A 17,027-nucleotide genomic window follows, 5' to 3' on the forward strand; every position below is an offset into this window, starting at 1 on the left:
GAGCGGTTCGCAGCCGAGTGCGAAGCGGCCAGGATGAAAATCAGTGCCTCCAAATCCGAGATCATGGTCTTGAACCGGAAAAGGGTAGAGTGCCTCCTCTGGGTTGGGGAGGATGTGCTGCCGCTAGTGGAGTAGTTCAAGTATCTTGGTGTCTTGTTCATGAATGAGGGGAAGATGGAGCGGGAGATCGACAGGCGGATTGGTGCGGCATATGCTGTGAAGCTGGCGCTATACCGATCCGTTGTGGTGAAGAGAGAGCTGAGCCAAAAGGCGAAGCTCTCGATTTACCGGTCGATCTATGTTCCTACCCTCATCTATGGTCATGAGCTTTGGGTTGTGACCGAAAGAACGAGATCCCGGATACAAGCAGCCAAAATGAGTTTTCTTCGTAGTGTGTCTGGGCTCTCCCTTAGAGATAGGGTGAGGAGCTCAATCATACAGGGAGGACTCAGAGTAGAGCTGCTGCTCCTCCACGTCGAGAGGAGTCAGTTGAGGTGGCTCGGGCATCTGGTTAAGATGCCCCCTGGACGCCTCCCTGGTGAGGTGTTCCGGGCACATCCCAGCGGGAGGAGGCCCAGGGGAAGACCCAGGACACGCTGGAGGGACTTTGTCTCTCGGCTGGCCTGGGAATGCCTTGGGATTCCCCAATAATGACCAGGACATGTAGATTGCACTGCAAGACATCCATGTATACAGTTTATTAGAAATAAATAAATAAAGAGTCACCCTTAGAAGCTGATAGAGACATACCACAAAAATTTTGCAGCACTAATTACAGTGAAACACGGCTGTAAAAGGCAATGACTCGAGTGGGCTGAAAATGTCTTATTATTCTGTTTATTAACCATCAAAAGTAATTAAAACCACCGTCCACCTATCCACCCATCCACCCACCCATCCATCCATCCATCCATCCATCCATCCATCCATCCATCCATTTCCTCATTTTTAATACTCACCTTTCCATGCAGGGTTTGTAAAATGTCCTTAAAGGGAACCAGTCATGTACTATGACTTAACACATTTCTACGGCAATAGCTCACTATGGTTGCATACAAAGGTTTCCGGATTAAATGATCTCACCCTGTTGGCTTATTATATTTTAGTTCTGTGTTTTACACTTTGTTTTTCACAATTTGTTTGTAAATATAGCGCTTTGGGGTATATTTAGCCTAACGAGACCATAGAGGTACGATATTGTGCATGCACACAATGAGTAAACAAGGAGAAGCAATGGAGTCGAGCAAATCAGCATCGTCCAGCACAGGAGTGAAAAGAAAGAGGTCAAGTAACCCAACCCCGTAGAACTGATTGGTCTCCTTCCAGCTGAGCTGTCACTTTACTGCGAGGCATTGCAGGACGGTCTAATGGCTCTTACAGGAGCTGCGTCAATTGTTGCCATCTTCCGCAACGCTGCCAAAAGATGATACAACGATGTTTACAGTCATATTCAATACATTTTTATATTTTTTGAAAATGTTATTTTCAGTAACCTTGATGGATACACATTACATAAATTAACACAGACTGAGGATGTTTTAAAGTCTTTATTTCTGTTGTGATTTTTTTCCCACCTCCATCTTATAAAAAAGCATTTGGGATTAGAATATTACATCAGACTTATTAACCAAAATCTTTCATGGAGAAATGGGTCTTGAGAAATAAAGGTTTAATGCCGGTTTAAAGGTGTTTTGTTTTTTCAAATGGTACTTTTAATTTCAAAAGCAAGCATCTTAGAAATGCATATTCAAATTTATTAAATATGACTGCATGCCTGCTGATCATCGTGGACTAAAGACTAGTATTTCTTTTTATGCTAAAAAATGCTTTAATTGGCTACTTTTGTTTGTCATGGATTGCGGTGATTGTGTTCATAATCATGTCTCAACACCATTTATACACAACCTTTGAATCCACATACCACGTGAGACATGCAAAAATAATCACTTTGATATACAGCAGAAGTAAAAAGTCCTCATACCCCTTTTACGATGCCTGTAAAAATCCAAAAAATAATTTCTATGGGAAAAATAAAAATGAAACAGCTAAAACAAGAGTGAGTACACACCTGGCACTTATTGAAAAACCCTCTGATCAGCCCTGAATACAGTTTAGGTGGACTTCATTGGGCTTTTCCTGACATTTTCACAGTGCCATCTCCAAACAAAAGCAAGAGAGCTTTCACCGCATCACAGGGATCTCTTCAAAAAGGTACCTGTCAAAACAAGAGATATTCACAGTGACATCATTCAGAATGCACCTGCAAAACTATTGAAAACACAAGAGAACTGGTGATTGAGTAAAGTTAGGCTATTAATTGTTGTGGAAAAAAAAAGAAAGTATTTTGGCACATTTCATTTTGCAGGTATTGTTGTTTGTAACATCTCTGATTGATGTCCCTTTTGAAGCGATGAGCCCATCTGTGTTAGTTGTTGTTTGGAAAATACAAAAGCAAGTAAGGATGACAGAAACAAGAGTGGAAGACAGGGGTGGAAGGGGTGTGCACAGGAGATGCTTGGAGTGTTTTTGGAAAGATCAAAGTGTGCCATGCTGAAAGTCTCCTATTGAAGGCTGTAAAATCCTAAGGTGCTTCCAACGAATTGTTTGTTTAATGGTGGGTGCAATTAAGCGACTGGATAATTTTTTTCACCAAAAATATTCCAGCTAAACCTGAACTAAACTTAAAACTAACATGCTATATCCTCTACATTATAATTTGGATTTAGTAAGCATTGTTATGATGGCAGCAATTGCAGGAGCTCACACTCCAAAACAAAACCAACTGAAAAACAAATGTACATTCTGTGGTATTTGAATTCTTAGAAACCTGACAACCCAGCATTGTATTGTTGTGTTTAAACAAAGAGAAAACTGAAATCAGTTGCTGCTCTGCGGACGGTTGCTAATTTCAACACTCTTCATACAAAGCAGCAGAGGAGAGAGGCATGCTGGTCAGGTGGGTCATGCCATCATTATGCACAGTTGCTGTGGAAACCAACCTTGACCTCAGCTTCACATCTTCATCTTCATAAGAGGCCGGGGCAAAGCCTAGTGTGTGTGGGTATGCTGAAAAGATGACAGAGTGCAGACATTTGAAAGGCAAATGAGAACTTTAAAGCGTCCACGACTGGAGAAAGAAACAACACGAGAGAGCAATATGAGGCGAGTGATCGGCTGAATGGTCAGCTGTTAGCACAGGTGCAGACAGGAAAGAAACATATTTTATGTGAAGCCTGAATTCATGTCGAGAGGAAATCTGCAGCATGTAAACAGGAAGCTGGTTGTAGAAAAGCCGCTGTGACTAAAAAGAACAGGAAGCATTGGCCTATTCTGAACTTGGCTTTGCTCTCTTTGATCCACGCAAGGCGATTTTATCTTAAAGCGAAACATTTGGTTTGAAGTTTTTTTTGTTTTTTTTTGTGGCTCAGCATCCAGTTGTACTTTCTCCGTTTGTGCCGGGGTAAACTGTGTCTGAGCGTCTTCCAGCCCACAGGGTTCATCCATTATTCAGTCGGAGGCATTAAAGATGTAGATGTGGTCAGAGACATACGCAGCCGAGGCTGCGCACACACACATGCATGGGTGTACAAACAAAGATTTCTGCTGTTGCTAATGAAACCCTGCAAACATTTTTCATCCCACTGGAGTTAGATTTTTTTTTTCAACCTTCTTCGTCAAAATAGTCGAATCTTCACGTTGTTTTCTAAATCTTTGATCAGGCTATGAGTGAAGGATAAGGCAGAAGAGAGAGGAAAATGGAAAAAGAAATAGGACAAAAAATGAGCGGTTTGCATGGGTAAGTCGGTGTGTGTGTGTGTGTGTGTGTGTGTGTGTGTCCAAGTAGGGGAGGCAAGAAACGTGTCGAGGAGGAGAGATTTCACAGCTCAGTGACTCTGTCACTGTGCACCTGCTCACCGGGATGGAGGGAGGGCGAAAATAAGATAAAAATGGGTGGTGAGGTAAGTAAGAAGTGAAAGTAAGTGAAATCTCTAAAAACTGAAAAGTTTACAGTAAGCACACTATATACTGTATGCCATATAGTCATGTTCAATAAATCAAAACATAATAGAGAACTTATTTCAGTAACACCGTTCACTCAGAGAAACGCATTCTGTAAATTAATTACACAGAAACATACAATCAAGCCTTTTTTTCTTTATAAAAAAGAAGAGAAATATCCTTTATTGTCCTTCAGTGGAGAAATTCAGATTTACCAGAAGCAAAGTGTTTGGCAAATGGAGGCATACATTCATTTTCTATACCCGCTTATCTGTACAGGGGGGTCAGGGGTGCTGGTGCCTATCTCCGGCAGTCATTGGGCTACAGGCGGGGTACACCCTGGACAGGTCCATCACAGGCCAGCACAGAGATGTACAGGACAAACAACTATGCATGCACACACTCACACCTAAGGGCAATTTAGAGAGACCAGTTAACCTAACAGACGTGTTTTTGGACTGTGGGAGAGAACCCACGCATGCACGGGGAGAACATGCAAAGTCCATGCAGAAAAGACCCGGAAAAAAGAGAGAGGAAAATTCAGTATTGTGGTGTTTAACAAACCTTCATGCTGCAAGGCAACAGTATTACCAACTGCACCACTGTGCAGACCCCAAATGGAAGCATACATGTTCAAACACATGCAAGCAATTTAAAAACAGAAGATAAGAACGAGAGACTGCACAGTAAGGGAACATTTACAGCAAAAGGAAAGAAATTCTGATAAATGTGCAACAAGTGCATGTATATTTGTGCACGAAGAACAACAAAAGACTATTTACAAGAAATGAAAGTACTGCGCAGGAACAGCAGGGATTGAAAAAATGTATTGAGTCAATTGGGAGCAGTGATGGTTATAAAGTCTAAAAGCTGCTGAGAGGAAAAGATTCTGACAATTCTCCTTTGTGCATTTAGGATGCAGCAGTCTGTCACTTAAGGAGCTCTCCAGCTCTGCAACAGCCCCATTAATGGGGTGGGAGACAATGTCCAACAGTAATGTTATTTCTGCTGGAGTCCTTCTGTCTCCCGCCACCTGCATTAGGTCAAGGGGGCATCTTAAAACAGAGCTGGCCCTCCTGATGAGTTCATCTGACTGCTTCCTGTCAGCTACAGATAAGTTGCCGCTCCGACAAAGTAAAGCATAGAGGATGGTGGATTCTACTAGAGTGAATAAAGGTCTTCAGGAGCACCCCCTACTCTCCGACAGACATCAGCCTGTGGGGTTCTGAGCTTTGACTCATCCTGTAAAGAGTATCCGTGTGACTCTAGTTCAGTTTATTGTTTGGGTGAACATCCAGGTACTTGCAGGTGTCCACTATCTTAATAGCTGTTCCCTGGATGTTCACAGATATCATCGTTGTATGCCTGCACCTGCAGAAGTCCACTAATATGACTCCTGGGGGGCTTCAGATGCGGGATCTTCGGCACTTGAATCACACGGGAGGTCTTCCACAGCTGTGGTACTTTCCCCAGCTTTCAGCTCATGTTGAACACCTCTCTCATGATGCCACACAGTCGAACGGCACCGCACCCTAGGAGCCTAGAGCTCATGCGGACCTGCAGCCTTTCACACCTCGATCTTTCGCAGCTCCTTCCTCATCTGAAGCGTTGAAAGGGACAGGGTGGTAGAGGGGTGCTGTGGTCGTGGGATGCAGGCCTCTGATGCAGAGGGGGTGGTTGGTGGCTGACAGGTGTGAGGTTCTGGTATAAAAACAGGCAGTCGTCAAAGATCAGGGCGGTGGGGGGTTGGTAACTGCAGAAAGGGTGACTGTGCTGGGTGAGGGTGCGTGTCTGATAAGAACCTGTTGAAGAATCGACTCACCCAGCCCAGCCTAAATCTCCTACAGCCTGGGAATTTGGTTTGTGACCTGAAATTGTTTTCAGGCTCTTCCAAACCCCACTGATGTTTTTTCTTCTACAGCTAGCCCTCCATACTCTTCCTGTAGATGTTATTTCCATCGTTGATCCTTCTTTACAGTCCCCTCTGCACAACTCTCAGCTCTTCCTTTGTTTCTTGATCCAACGCACTCTTCTTCCTCCTAGAGCCTGTATATCAGCTTTGATCAAAGGGCTTGTTATCGGAGAAACACGGTGCTTTCATGAGAAGCACAGTGTTGTCCACACAGAAGTTCATGTGCAGAGCTTTTCCCACACAGTGAAGCTGAAACATCCCCTCAGAGCTTATTCGGCATCCTCACCCCATCTCTTCACAGCAAGTGTCACAGCTGGTTCTCGGTGTACAAAGGGTTTTTACACAGGCTGCAGACAAACCACTTAATGTTCAATTACGAGGATTTACTGCTCAAAGCCAATGAAAACACAACATTTGAGATTAAAACATTACATGAGTGTCATGATGTGGCAAAGGGAGGACCCAAGCGGAGAGCAATGAACTGAGGAGGGACTCAGGAAGTACAACAAAATGTGCATAGAATAAGATCAGAACAGAATCCACTAGCTAATCCACAAAAAGTAAGAACTAAAAGGTAAACAAACGCTTAAAGATAGTAAACTAAAGAAAGCTAAATCTAGTAAAATTAAAGAACCAGTCAAAATACATACACAATCAAACCAATTAAAAAACATGTTTTTAATTAAATGTTTAATACTTGCCTAAAGGTTATTTCTAAAGGTAATCTGATTAATGAGCCTTGTCACAACACATTGAATGTGACTACATAACCAAACTGAGCCATTTGCCGGTTTTACTGAGAAATGCTTTTGCTCAGACAACCCTACCTTACCAAATTATTTGGAAATCCTAATGGGAGTTTCTTTTGCATGTATTTTAAAGAAGAAATAACCTACAGTTAAACTGAAATATTTATGTACGCTTTGTGGAATGACACAAAACCTTTTTTGTCTTTGGTTTTGGTACCCAAAAGCAGAAACGAGGAGGACAGCAGGAGCTACTGGATATAGAGTAAGGCACTGGGGAAAAGTACTAATTAAATCAGTGAACAAAAAAACAATTCAATGAACAGTGATGAAAACATAGGAAAATCGTAAAGAAAATAAACCTCAAACAAACCAGAATTAGACAACTGAACTGGAAGTGCAGCCTAATGTCACAGAAGAAAGTTACGGACCTCCACAGGTCTGGTTCGCACTTGGGTATGACTTCTGGACACCTGAAGGTGCCACTCTCATCTGTTCAAACAATTTTAAGGAAGCTTAAACACCAGGGAATGTCCATCTATCATACTGTTCAGGGAAGAGAGTGATTCTGTTTTGACAAGAAGCGTGAGTCTCGAAACCGGGAAGCTTGCAAGACAGAGAGCGTTATTCTAACAGCAGCTGTTGTTGGTGGTTTACTGCAGGAGGGATTGGTGTACTTCACAAAATAGACAACAGCACAAATAAGTACCCACAAAATCCCTTACAAAACTTACCACAACTAAAAAAGGAGACATGTGAATCTCTCTCTCTCTCTCTCTCTCTCTCTCTCTCTCTCTCTCTCTCTCTCTCTCTCTCTCTCACACACACACACGCACACACACACACACACACATTTGCTATGTTTTGACAAATCAATAGCATTACGGTTGGTGGTTAACCTTTGTGTAAGGACAGCTAGAATCAACACTCATATCTGACATGCTAGATTTGCAGAGTGAACAAAACAGAAAAAAACACAGTCTACCACTTTAGGACTACTTTAGCTTAATCAGTCCTTGTCATCATTCTAGGAAAGGATGTTTAAAATTAAAACACATCCACAGAGGCGCCTCCAAGACTCCACGCAGTGACGTCATCATCTGAACTATCCTAAATTGGTAAATGCACAGTAACTACAGCGTAAACTTCTGACTGTGAACACATTAAGACAAATATCTAAAAATTCAGTATTGTGGTGTTTAACAAACATAAATATTTTTTGAGACTCAAACAGAAGTAAAAGAGCAAAAGTTTAGTTTCATTTCATGTTAGCCTGTAAAAAAAGGTTGTTTTTTTAATACGCAAATGGATGGTTTCCACATTATGTTCTTTCTCCTCTCAGCCATATCCTTGCTCTTTTGTCCTTCACTCTTTCTCTCCCAACCTCGTTATCCTCTCTTTCTTTTCCTTCCTTCACTTTATGGCAGCACACTTACTCTGTCATCAACCTTTTCAGCCATGCCCATTTGGTTTTATCTCTTGTTTCCAGTTTCCCACTCTGTCATTACTCTGCTGTTAGCCTTTCATCCTGAGGCTAAAACACTGACCTTATAGTCACAAACAAGCTCAAAATGGCTGCTCTGGAGGACAGCAGTCCTCTTAAACCTCTGTCTCAAGTCCATGTCCACACTAATAAACCCAAAGCGCTGCACAGAACACGTTCACTCTGGTGAAACCTAAATTATATGTGCTTATACAACGATGGAGCAGAGTTGAAAAACAAGTTACGTGTCTTATACCATCTGATTAACAGATGAAACAAAGAGAATATTGTTTTCTACCAAGGAGTGGGGTGCTTTACTTCTGGTTAATCAAATTAAGTATGATAAATGATTGTTTTGTACAAAAGAAGACCCTTTTGAGGTTTAATCCACAGGTGGTTCAACAACGTATTATCTAAAGGAAGGGAACTCTTGTGCAACTAGGACAATAACTTCTTTTTTATTCTTTGCTTTTTTTTAAATTAAACAGATTTAGTTTATTTAGTTGAATTTTGCGGGATGATGCATTTTAAAAGTAGGGGGTAGATGGGAAACGCTTCATTGTGCTCACTTTCTGTATGTCAGACAAACTTCCCGTTTTATCAGGGTTGTGTACCTTTTTATATCCCCTGTATCAAGTCTTTTTTTTTAACAGGATGTGCATCAGTGACTGTGAGAATCATGTGTTGTTGACAAATTTAAATCTGTAGCAGTGAAGTCAGTGAAGAAATGTTGATACGTTTGTGAAAAGATTTGTAGAAAAGTTAATACATGGTTTCTTGACTCACTTTACACTCATGTGTACTAACGTGTAGGAAATGTCTCGATCGAGACTACCTGTATAAACTAAGTTTTAATCATCATCATCATCATCATCATCATCATCATCATCATCATCATCATCATCATCATCATCATCATCATCATCATCATCATCATCATCATCATCATCAGTTGCTTAGAGGAGACAGGGCCTATTGGGGCCCCGAAGCTATGGAACGCTCTACCCATGCACATACGACAGGCCTACTCATTGTCCATTTTTAAAACTTATTGAAATACATGCTTTTACTCAAACAACTGAGATTTGATTTTATTTAATTTTACTGGTATGGTTTTAATCTGTATCTCCACTGTTTTATTGTGATTTGTAGCAAGTTTCTTTATTTATTGTTGTGTGCTTAGTTTTTTTTGTCCATTTTATCCCTTGGTATCATTTTATTGTTGTTAATGTTCCGCACTTTGTGCCAGCTGTGGCTGGTGATAAAGCACTTTATAAATAAAGTTGATGATGATGATCATGAAAGTACCATTCTGACATTTGGGCAATGGGGTTTGTTTGCCACCTTGTGGACACTGTCAGACATTACACCTGTTGTTCCCCAACCGTGGGACCACAGGAGCCGTCCCGGATTCTGCAGCTCCTCTGCACAAACAACAACAAAAAGACAGGGAGGCGATCGAGGCCTTCAGTTCATTTTGATCTTATTGGGATGTAAAGAAAAAAACTACAGAACAGCTGGATAGTTTTTATGATGCCTGGCTGCAGCCCATTCCTGAAATCCCCAGCCCTCCTCTCTATCAAATAAGTAAGCACCGTGGATGAAGGTAAAAGGGAATATTCTCTTATTCTGTGTGCTATCACATAGGATACAGTGAGGAAGTCTCTGCAGCAGGTTCTCTGTGCCAGAGCAATTATAATTCTTATTGTTTCTATGTTGTTTATGCATGATATGATATAAGCATGCAGAAGGCCCAGAAAGACACAAACACGTTTTTTTGGCTCCCCTGATGAAGATGTGTAAAAACCATCAATTCATTTTTATTGCAGTTGCATAACCTCCTCTTGAATTTACTTTGCCGCCACACACAGTCAGAAAAATGATAAGGAAGGTCAAGAAAATCACCAAAGCTCCCTGGCATCATGGCAAAATCTCCATAACACAACCATCAGATGCTGTCTACATGCCCGGCTGTTTGGGAGTCAGACCAGAGACAAACACAAGCATTAAGATGTGGAGTCTTAATTGGAGTTAAACTGGAGCAGTGTGTAATGGTAAAATCAGACCAAGAATTATATTTTTAGCAACAAACATTCCAGGCAAGTCTAGCACGAAACAAGGGACGAATATATGGAGAGCAATGCTGTGGACTAGTTTATTCTCCAGAGGTTTTGAAAAATCTTTGAGTGTGGCATGACCAAGCTGATTTTATTTGTTGCCTCTGTGATCAATTGCACTAATCAGGTTAAACATAAAACGGAGAAAACAGAAATAACTGCAAGAGGAGCAGAGAAATTCTTGCAAATGAAAGATCTTTCATGGGAACATGTTACTAAAAAGCTTGAAGCAGATGGAAAGCCGGGTGAACCAGGTGAGAGGACCAACTGATTATTTTACAATGAATGCAAGAAGTCTTATAGCAAACCAACATGAGTTTAAAGGAAATTTTGAAAATCTTAAAGAGAAACCAGATGTTATTTGCGTTCAGGAAACTTGGCTGCAACCCACACTGGATTTTGCTGTTAAAGGTAATGTCAGCTTAAGGAAAGACAGAGTGGAAGGAAATGGAGGGGGATCTATAGCACTTATTAAAGAAGGAATGCAATACAGCTTATTACGAACAGGTATTGACTTGGAATACATAATAGTTGGAATTTGGACTGAAGATGGGAAAATTAAGATGTTCTGCTCATTTATGACGTTAAATGAAGCTTCCTGTGGATAGCGTAAGTGTGATTCAGATTTAGATGAAAAGGTTATTTGTTGTGGAGAGTTTAATGCACATAGTACACTATGTGTGGGGGGGGGATCATAATGATGAAAAAATAAGGAAAAACCTATGGAGAATAAAAAACTGTGTGTGTGTGTGTGTTAATGATGCAAATGGAACAAGGATTAATGTTCAAAATGGTTTAGAGTCAGCTGTTGATCTTACTTTACTTTCTGATACATTAGCAGCTAAGTGCACATGGGGGGTTATTTCAGACATAACAGTAGGAAGGGATTATTATCCCATGATTACAATAAAGAATTTGACCTTGGCAAGTTGCAAAAGAGAAGTAGCACACAGATGGTTATTTAATAAGGCCAACTGGGATATGTTTACACATATCAGTGATCAGCGAATGAGGAACATAAATATTAATCAGGATATTGTTGATAATTTAAACGGTTGTATTTGTGAAGCAGTAACAGAGGCAGCAAAGCAGGCTATTCCAAGATCACGTTGTTGAAATAAGAATAAAGGTTGTTCCATGGTAGAATGTGACAAAGTCATTAAGTCTTGAAACAAAACGTTCATATAGCTAAAAATACTCAAACTTTTAGGATTTAATAGCATAGAATATTACAGGCTGGCATTAGGAGAACAGTTAAAAGAACACAGAAGGAGTTCTGAACATCCTTTTCTTATTCGGTTGGAAGGGAAACTCCTCTTAGTAAAGTTTGGGGAATAATTAAAAAGATGAAAAGACAGTATTGATATCCAGCTTTTTAAATCTTAATGATAGAACAGCAGTTTCAAACCAAAAAAAAAGAAGCAAAACAGCGAATGAACTCTGGCAAGATTTATAATTGAGAAAACATTAGCAAAGAAGGGCAGTGGAGGGGACAGATTACTTTAGTTGAAAATGAACATTTGTTAACCCAATATTGCGAAGCTACAGACTTGCTAAACGTGGCATTTTTGAAACCAGAACTGATTTGGGCAATAAATAAGTTTTAATGAATCTGGACAAGAGAATGATCAGATCTTCTATACAATGAGCTATCATCTTGGTGAGCCATCTCTTGCTGAAGCTCTATAGAAAAGTGTGGGAGAAAGGGGAAATACCACAAAGGAGCTTTTTTTTTTTTCGTTTTTTTATTTTAGTTTTTTTTACTTATGTTGGATTGAAAGATTCTTCTTTAGAAGTATACAGAAATATTAGCGTTCAAAAACTCCCCGTCCAACTTAAGGAAGCATATAGTGTGGTAGGTTTCTATTTTTTTCAATAATATTAATACCAAATAAATGAAACTGCATTTGGTGTTATTTAACATTACTAAGAAGGATGTTAAGAAATCGATTATGAGAAAACAAGGCCATATACGGCTGTTTATTTATGTAGAGGCTTGCTGTCTTGCCAACGATTCTGATGAGCTTGCATGTTTAAACTGCGCCAGTGGTCTGCCCCACATATTGCAAGTAAATCCACAACAGAAACTATTCAAGACATATTGATCATGAGTCGTGCAAGAAGCTGTGCAAAACAGTTCTCTCTCAAGGTTCTGAAGCTCCTCCCCTAGTTGCAAGCAGGATGTAAGACACTAGAATGACCTGGGAATTTTAAATAACACTTTTCCAGGCCTTTTAAAAACTGTGTATGCATGTGTAAGCTCAGCACGCAAAAAATATGAATAAATTGTTGTTGTTGTGTAGAGAAGGCTCAGGATTGTACATGTGATAGAGTGAAATAAATGTAAATGTACAATCCAACTTTTTTCTTTCTTAAAATATAAAATGTATTAATTTGTACATTTATTAACTTGTAATACCACATTTCTATTTGTTTAAAAGAAAAAAGTATTTCAGCATGAACGCACGTGTTTATTTACATATTTAATAATATGCCATACCATATGTATCTCTGTTAAAGACCATAAATTTATGAAATTGGTTGTTTGAACAATGTATTTCAGCATTAAAAAACGTTTTTTATATACGACAGCATAACCACATCTCTGCCGTTTGTACAAACTAAATCTGGCAAAAATTCAGGGAGCTATGATTTATTCTAGTTGGGCAAACATCTTCTTTCCTCAGTAAAAATAAATGCCCTGGGGCCATGTGAGAGACCCATCCAAGATGGCGCCGCGCTTCAGTAGACTAGTTAATACATCTAAATAAACATATTTGTTAGATTCTCACATTCATATAATTTTACATTTATTCCAATTTTGGAGACTATAAATGAAGACCATGTAAACATGGATGAAGTAACTGACGACTTACATTCTTAATCTAAGTCTACATCAACGTTTCCACACATGATGGTGGAAATTATTTTGATGATTAGCAAGTAACTCAGCAAAAGTCAATACGACACAGTACATGTTACACAACAATCGACTGGGTGGGAGTGCCTGGGATTTTTGCAAACGCGTGACTATAACGTCACTTAATGGTAATTTCACCATTGGTATTGAGTATCTTTAAACCCTGCAGCTGAAGTTGCTTTAATTCTAAAATGTCTCTCCGTTTCAGAGAATACACGGAGGCCACCTAATGAAATATGAAGAGCTAACAGCAAGAAAGAGAAAAAATGGCTTCCCACAGCCTCCGCTATCAGGCGGCCCACATTGATAAGCCCCCGTACTGTGTCTGTTGATAAAGCTATCTTGAAGTATGTGGTTCAAGGGCTCCAGCCTTTCCACGTTGTTGATCGGCGGCCGCTTCGAGACTTTGTGACGGAACTGCAGCCTCAATGCAACAGCCACGTCACGCATGACCCTGTGCGCCATGACCAGTGAACCCTCCGTGGCAATGAAGAAGGCGGTGATGGAGGCCATGAGGGGAGTCGACCATCTAGCCACCACTACCGATTGCTGGTCCATCAGAGGGCGGAGCTTCGTAGGGGTCACTGCCCACTCGATTGACCCCATCAGCCTCAAAAGATACTCTGCGGCTCTGGCCTAAAAACGACTGAGGGGTGTGCACACATTTGATTTGCTGGCAGGAGCCTTAAACGACATCCACTGCGAGTTTGAAATCCGGGGGTAGGTTGTGCGAATGACAACAAACAGTGGCCCCAACTTCCTCAAGGCATTCCAAGTTTTTTTGGTAAGGATAAGAATAATAACGCAGTCGGAAGCGACCCCGGTAACGCATCTCAAGCCGGCACGGATGAAGAGGACCAAGAGGCGTACAAAGGAATGGAGTTTGTCGACGTGTCGGCACTTCTGAGCGAAGGCGACGGTTTTAAGTTCCGGCTCCCGCAGCACCAGCGCTCCCTCTGTCATCTGCTCGACCCGGTGGCTACGATTGACATCACGAAGGCAACGTCCAACAAGGCGTACAAGAAGCTGCACCATTAAAAATTTGGCAAGTGTTCTGCTCTTTGGGACAAATGTGGAAGGTCCAGCAATAGGATGATTGATTTGACAGAGGAAATAATAGAATTAATACAAAAAAATAAATGTAAAATTCTCAGTGTTTAGCCCTGAACTGAACTTGCCTCTGAGCGGAGTACGCTGCCGCTGTGACCCCTGTCGCCCAGAACACCAACGTCTTGCAAGCGGAAGCAAACGGCACGATGGGGTGGTTCCTTCCAATCATCTACTTGCTCTCCACCAAACTTGACCGAGACAAGCAGTTACTGAAACACTGCTAGCCTCTGGTGAACGCTTTACAGGTGACTTTAGATTCTTGTTCTGATTTCACATAGTCCTGATGTCCTTTTCATAATTCGTCCTTTTAGCTCTCTCTCTCTCTCTCATTGCTTTCCATGTCTTATGTAAAGCATGTTGTAAATTGCCTCCTTGCTGAAATGTACTATGCAAAATGCACTCGGCCTGCAAGCGGGGATCAAGAAACGTTTTGGCCCTACGTTTGGAGACGGCATGCAGGCCGCAGCCGCAGTTCTTCTCCCAACATTCCGAGCAACGTGGGCAAAGTGGATGAGTCCACGATCAGAACAGGTAAGGCGTCACGCAGCGGCATGGGTAATTGTAGACCCATGGCCAGTACATGAAAGCGAAACTTCAAACCTTCAACTAGAACTTAAGTGTGGGGCCACGTCTTGCTTCAATTTATGTAATTTCATACTTTCCTCCATATTTAAGGAACCAACTACATCAGACAACGCATTAGCGGGTGGAGTGCGACCGGCCCAGCTCGTCTGAAGATGAAGATGACTTCTTCTCAGCCCTACAGCTGTCTCAAGCACCAGGTGGTGCCAAACAGCTGGATGGATACTTGACCTGTTCAGCTGATAGCGTGGACGTACTCAGATCCTTTCCAGTGGTGTTCAAGCTGTCTTCAAAGCTGAACAGTCAGCATCCTGCAAAAGGCTCTCCAGTGTTGCAGGAGTCGTCTTCGGTCCAACAGGAGAGAGACTGAATTCTTTGAAAACCAACTTCTTCTGAAGATGAACACCTTCATAGCATCAGTTAATAACTGAATTAATACCTCAGCTTGTCTATATAACACACTACTATTGTTAAATTCAAAATGTTCAAATGTTCAAAATGTTATTGGATATTGCAGCCAATAAATGTCCTTTTGGAAATTCTAACTGCTCGCTTTTACTTTAAGTACATTTTAAATGAGAAATTTATTTTTCATACTTAAGCACAGAAAATGTCAGATGTTGTAAGACATTTACTTATGTGACATTCTTAAAGGAGACTAACTTTTCCCCAGGTTAGTTCATGGTAAGATGCTTGTACTTTCACTCAGGTATCACTCTGAGGTACTTCATGCAAGACTGGGTCTGGACCTGGAGAACTTGCCCTAAGGGATGGAACCATGAATCGTCTGCAGCAGAAAGTCCTAAGCGACACCGTCTAACCATCGGTTTGGATTTTTGAGCCAGATGCAAAAAAAACAGCAAACTAAAATCTGATTGAGATTCTTCAACCATCCTGCTGTGTGACTAAACCAAAACAATTCAGCAAAGAAGATCATACCAAAATTCCTCCCCCAGCGATAACTCAGTGCCAGCTGCTGCTGCCTAGGGTGCCCCATCCAGTTATTAGGTGTTTCATATGGGGCCAGATTGGAGAGTTTGATTTTTCCTTAATAATTGAAATCGTCAATAGAAAACACCTATTTGTATTTACCCAGGTTCTCTTTATCTTATATTAAAGTTGCTTTGATGCTCTGAAACATGAAAGTGTAACCAAAAAGGAAAGTAGATGGGTAAGAGAAAATTCCAACTTGTGCAGGTGTCATTTTAGGCATTTATTGAAGTTGTTCTTTGGTGTCATCATTCCGCTCTGAAAAAATGCAGCCTTAAAAGTCCAAAATAAATGTTTACTCAACATGAGTGTTTGCGAGCTTTTCGACAACGTTCTTGGTTGTGGTCATTTTTAACGACATATTTAAAAAATTCCACCAATACCTAATTTTCACAGTTAACTTCCCTTGTTTGACCATGAAATTAGATAGCGTTGTTTCCACTAGTCGTGTCAAGGCAACTCTGTTTCCTTACTTTTTATCTTTTTGGCACTTATTTCCTTGAATTGACAGTTCACTGAGAGGAAATGCAGTTTAGAGAGAGGGGCCGGAACACGAACGCGCGCGCTCTGGCCCTGCATATACATGTCCTCTAGATGCCAGCACAGTACAGTAAAAGTCTCCATTGATTTATCATCATTTTCACTTTAAATGAGAAAATAGTAGAAATTAGGTGCTGTATATAAAAAAAAATTCTGTTTAATTTTCTGCACAGAAAGTCACAAATTTTCAGCATTCAAGCTAAGTTTTCTACCTGAGATGTTTATTTATTGGCCTACATCAAAACTTTGACCCCTCAAGTCACTCTTCCTAACCGGTCTAGTACAATCCAAACTCATTGTTGTCGTTTTTTTGGGTTTTTTTGCTCCCCCCCTCCGACCTTTCACATTTTTCTCTTTGCCGTCCCACACACACAGATGTGACCACCGCGACTCTCCACGGGAGACTCCTGCCGAGCTCTGTGGATTGGATGTCCCAGGGTGATAAACTATTGATACTGGGCTCAGGTGGCACACCTGATATCTGAGGGGGTTGTGGGGGGAGAGAAGGCGGGGAGAAAGACAATAGCATTGAAGGAGAAATAAAATAGTAAGAGAGAGAAAAATGCGAGGCACATTATGCAGTCACATCTGCTAAAAAGTTCACATATAGGCAGTTTTTTTTTTTTTT

The sequence above is a fragment of the Fundulus heteroclitus genome, chromosome 5, assembly GCF_011125445.2.
Source record: "Fundulus heteroclitus isolate FHET01 chromosome 5, MU-UCD_Fhet_4.1, whole genome shotgun sequence".
Classification (NCBI taxonomy): Eukaryota; Metazoa; Chordata; class Actinopteri; order Cyprinodontiformes; family Fundulidae; genus Fundulus; species Fundulus heteroclitus.